The 5673-nt window shown below is 36.9% G+C and overlaps 1 long non-coding RNA gene across 1 annotated transcript in view; it reads left to right on the forward strand.

Annotated features, from left to right (window-relative positions):
• LOC145275903 (uncharacterized) overlaps positions 1-5673 on the forward strand; it is a 545051-nt gene that overhangs the window by 46949 nt on the left and 492429 nt on the right. The gene's annotated exons all lie outside the window — the stretch shown is intronic.

Here is a 5673-nt window from a genome sequence, read left to right on the forward strand (position 1 = left end):
TAACGAGAAAATAAGACCTTCTCTCGAGCTGTGCGTGGCGCATAAACCGCGACCACTCGTAACACAGTTTTTGACGACTTTATCAACCGCAAATATCCTGATCCCCACGTCTCTATAAACAATGTCGACCGTTGCTGATAAGGTGCGTTTCACAAGCAAGGCGACATTCTTCGCTCGGGGATGCCCATATGCTGAAAGACGTCAAAGTCTTCTCAGCATCTGGACAATCCTAGATAACACGAAGTGCATCTCCTGGACTGCAGCCACATCCGATCCTATCGAGCAGAGGTCTCTCTAGACTCGTGTCGCCATGCCTACAAACCTAAAGTCTCTTGCATTTAAATTAGTAAAAAACAGAGACATGGCATTACCTTATGCAATTTCACACCCGGTCCCAAAGTCGCCGGTGAATAAACGTCGACGCTATGCACCAAGATTAACCTCACCAGCGATTTCAAATCTTGGTCGCAACGTGCGATACCGCCGACATCCGTGGGAAATGTTAATTTTCAGGCTTTATGCACGCTTGCATGGACAAAAACTAGGGATGCTTCCCTTACATTAAGGTAAAAGTTCGTTCAGGGATGGGCTGTTCTTTTTAACCAAATTTATATTCGGAAATACACCTTCCGAAGCCTTCAGCATTTTTCAGAAGGAGTTTTTTTCCCACCGGTTGGAATTCTAATCGAGGTGGTCCCGAAAATTGCATGGTTCTTCAATGTCTTTACCCCCAATCTGACGGAGGTCTGCTAGGGATTGTAATTCCCTTCTCTGTCTAAAAGAAAGCTCACTAGCGCCAGACAGAAGGTGAACTTACTAAATGTCCACCCATGAGTTAAAAGGTGGGGGTTCCGTGTCTGGCGAGGAGAGAGTGAAAGGCTCTTTTCCCCGGCTTTTGTAGCACCTTCGGATTGGATTGTTGGTGTATGTGTGTGCAGATATTGCTGGTGTTGTTGTCGCTGCTGGTGTTAAGGCTAGTGTTTTCTCAGTGTTTGTCGATGTATTTTTTGTGTTGTTTTTCTGGGGATGGGAGATGATTTTGTAAAATGTTGGTTTTGTCTGAAGTGGTGGACAGCGTGTTTTTTTTCCACTGACTTGATCTTCACCCCTTTTTTTCTCTTGTCTTTCTGAATATTTTATATGAGGATTGATTATTCGTATTATTTGGATTATTCAGACGACTGTTCTCATCTTGAGTGTCATTTTCACAATGTTTCAGTCGATGTACCTTCCAACCTTCTTCAGGTGCATTTTGTCGAACTCGAGAAGGTTTTTGTCGAACTCGTGAATTTCGACAAATTTCAAACGGAATCTTATTAAAAAAACGGGGACATGACTGGATAGAGCTCCTAAGTAATTCGCAATTGTCTTGCTTGGTCGCCCACACTGAGAATTAAAACTTTAAAATCATCAGGAGGATATCACTTTTCCAAGCATTCTAACAACTGAAGAACGTGTCCTGGCAGAAATTCTGTCTAAATTCCGGAGTTCGACAGAAATATACCAAAATTCGACAAGATACACCTGAAGAAGCTCGAAACGTCAAAGCGACACTCAAACTGAGAAAAAGTAGTCCGAAGAATCCAACTAATGCCGGACCCCACATTGTTAACCAAGCTCCAGTCTCTATCTTATCTCAGCCAATTTTGCGCCCCTGTGATTTTATGGAATGTACGACGAACTAACAAACTTATGTTCGTCGATGTAAATACCCCGACACAAGCAGCAAAATCTCAGGGTTTTCTGTGTAGGTCTTTAGATGCCAGAAAGCTTCCTACTCTAATAGTTTCTTCCAATAAACTTTGGAATCCATTTCTTGTTCGTAGTTAGAATGTCGCCGTAGGCCTGGCCTAAAATTCATAGCAAACTTTAACGTCACAGTGGCGATGTGTTTTGTTTGATGTAAATGAAAATAAATTAAAAAAAAACATTTTGCTTAATGTTACGAGGCTCATGACTTACTATTATTTGTATTTATTATTTGGCAATTTTAGCGTCGATTTTTCAGTGGTCGGAGATTGAGTTTTCAACTGAACATGTATTCCTCTTTTTATTTCTAGCATTATTTTGATATATGAAGTTATTGCTTAGGTTGACACAATCTCACTTTTCTCCATTCCCGTAGATTATAGGTTTTCTTTATTTTACTTTGGCATTAAAAGCCATGTTTTATTTCAGAAGAGTTTTTGGTGGGTAGCTAATCTGTACAAGTCCTAGAAATGCAAAAGCTAATCTGTATAAGTTCTAGGTTTTATAAAGAGTTTGCGATTGTAGCTGATATGTATAATCTTGAACTTTAAAGGTTTATCTTTTAATTATTATTCTTGATTCCTGTTATCACGATTGTTTACTTTTTGTTGGTTAACATAAATTGTCTAACATCAAAATCTGTTTTCTGTGCAATAGATACCAGTTTACAGCTGCAAAAGAGAAAACGAAATAAAAGGCCAAAGCGATTCTTATTTCTACACATATAATAAAGCAATAGATGTATTCGTTTCTGTGTCTGTCTGTAAATATTTAATCGATACCCTTTTAAACTGCTGGCCACATAATACTGAAATGAACAGAAAATAGTAATCATACACCAATAGTAGTTTATAACAAATAAATATTTGTTGGGATGGATTAATAAACAGCGCGTACAGAAATATGTTGGCAACTTGAAATTCAAAATGTTCATTTAAACTTGCCACTATATAAGGTTTACGCGTGCGCAAATTCAATACTAGCTAAAAGTGCTTAAATTTCAAATAATTTGTATCTATCTCTCGGGGTAGCTCAAACTGTAGGAAAAACGGCGAAAAATTTTGGTTTCGATTCTAGCTGATGGCATCCGAGTCATTTTTTTCCAAATATATTAGATAATTGACCCTGTAATAATACATACGAGATTCGTATAAATGAAAATATAGTAAGCGTATTTTACGACGTGGCAAGACTGACCGCCCCCAGCAAGGTTTTCTATAAAACATATATCTTTGATATATCGAATCATTATAAATTCCACAGTGTTGCTGCTTGTTTAAGGAAAAACTTTTTCTCTATATGACAACCATTTCTATCTGTTGTCCTGACTTTCGTTCCCACGCAAAAAATAAATGTCTCAGTTTTCTGACCTTTTAATCTCATTATGCTTCTTTTTGTTGATGAAAGTTTTTAGTTCTGTTACACTAAAAATTTATACATCTGGTCGATACTTTTCCTCAAAAACTGGACAGCCTAAGCCGTTTACGTCGATTTATTTTAGATTTCATTACGGTTTTAATAGGCCATACAGTATATAAGGATTTGTATAGTTTTTCAAAGATGATCTGTACTAATTTTATAGAGATACTGACATACCCAATTCTGTGTATTAAGTATGAATTCTGTGTAATCATTAATAGGATTGCACAGAATACGTACTTTCCGTAAGATTGTACTTGGAAGCCGGGCAGCAAGGCATGGCAAGATGGACCTCAGGCTGCGTTATTCAGTCCGACAGATACTAGGCCAGTTCCATGCGCTGCAACTGTTGGGCTGACTGTCAAGAACAGATTCTTGACTGGTACTTTCTACCCAAGCATCCAAGCAGCCGAAGCAGTAAGAAGACGAATCCTAATATAATAGGAGGATATAAATAACAAGTGCTGGCATGCTGTAAAGCCTAATAAACAACGAACAAGAAAAATCAAAAGAGTGACCCAAAAAAAGGTAGCCTAACATGCGCAATTAAGGTGACATTTTGAGTTAATACTTAATGTTTCGTTCTCCGGGAACCAATCTGTTTTAAGTCGCTATGCAGATAACGAATTTTAAAACTAAAAACTTCAACCCGTTTTATTAGTTGTTGTACAACGACATTTATTTCCTCATTCCCTTGTTAACGCCGTGACGTTCCTCATGTTATCGTCTTCTCGAACGTTGTCTCTCCTTTTTATAGTCTCCCTTTTTTCTTACCGTTACGTCATTTCGCTCACGGCTCGGCATTGGCATTGGCATATAGCTGTCAGTGCTGTGTTACATTTATTATATTTTCCAGTTTTTGTATTTGAAGTCAGTTGTGTGATGAGTAAAATAAATAATTTCTAAATCATTTAAAATTGATGAAGGAATGCATTTAATTGCCGACAAGACTATATAATTAAAAAACATCAATAGAAACAAAAACACATCAGGACAAGTGGGGATTTCTTCTTTCGCATATATCACTTACGAGTTATCCAAAGAAACTCCATTGGAACAGAAACCCCAAGAAAGAAACATTGTAACAAGAAGTAATACAAATAAAAGAAACAAAAAATCTCCCAAAGAAAAAATATTTCGAAACCTATTTGTGGCATTTTATTATTTTATGAGACTAATGTTTCTCTTATCAGAAACGTGAATATTGCGCTATGCATATGAGGTGATGTTCAGAAGTCATAAAATTGAACGGATTATCAGCAGGAGCTATCTGTCAGATCTCTACCCTGTTAGAGTCATGGTTCAATGAATCATATTGAACGCAAATAAGAACATTTTTTATTATCTTATGTTGACATTTCGGTGTTGCCACGGAACGAATGAGAATATCGAATAACTATATCGAGCGATAAAATCACATATAACTTTATATTTATATTTTATTCTAAAGATATAGTAAAACCTATTTGCTAGATTGCTGTCGAGCGCGAACTCGATTAGCCACGACCACATACCCGGCGCTTTTATTGAAGTACATGCCGAAAGAAAGGAAAGATAATTCCAGATGTGGTAATAAGACTAGTTCTTTTTAAAGGAGACTTTAAAAGATATGATTGGAACTCAGTCGAGCATTTTTGTAGAAATATTGATACAATAAAGAAAGAAGTATCTTGTAAAACTCAAGAATGGTTCCGTCGAACTCGGGAATCTGTACGGAATTTCGAACGAAACCGTTTATTTAATTCACAGAGGTAGTATGCGCTTGTTCTGTCAGCCATGACAAAGTAATTCGCAGACAGATGTAGCGCAGTGGTTAGAGTACATGAAAAATTCAATATTAAGAGTGGTATTCTTCTGAAAGTTCAAATCTCAGTGTGAGCGACCGGAAAATACAATTGCAAATTACTTAGGGACGACTTTGACGGAACGAGTGCATGCTACACTCGTGAAGTAAATAAAGGGTTCCGTTCAAAATTCCGTCTAAATTGCCGTGTTTGAGAGAAGCATTCACGGAGTTCGACAAGACACATGAAGAAGGTCGGAGGTTACATCGGCCGAAACGTTGTCAAAATGACACTCAAGATTAGAACAGTAGTCCAAAGATTCTAAATAATACAAATAACTAATCCGCATATCAAATTTCAGAAACGTTACACAAATTAGCAATGTCTCTTTTCTGTAATAAATGAAGTTTAAAGAACAAAAGTTGTCGCACCCAACTAGATTCAAATATTAATTTGGTACTTGGTGAATGCAATAATGAGTTCTTTTATGAGAACATCCTCAAGAAATATCTGAATTTGCCTCTGTATAAGAATGATCACCTCAAACACATTAATTAAGAAAAAAAAACTCTTTAGACCATCACATTTCGAAACTAAATGCTTCTCAATTAAAGCAGACTAGGACCAGAATTATACAAAATGCAAATATAGAAGAAAACTAATATTATACTTACTCCTTTCACTCACCTCCAGACTCTTGAATCACTAAATTCTCTAAAAC

This window comes from Euprymna scolopes, chromosome 1 (assembly GCF_053919585.1).
Source record: "Euprymna scolopes isolate OS-2025 chromosome 1, ASM5391958v1, whole genome shotgun sequence".
In the NCBI taxonomy this organism is placed as follows: domain Eukaryota; kingdom Metazoa; phylum Mollusca; class Cephalopoda; order Sepiida; family Sepiolidae; genus Euprymna; species Euprymna scolopes.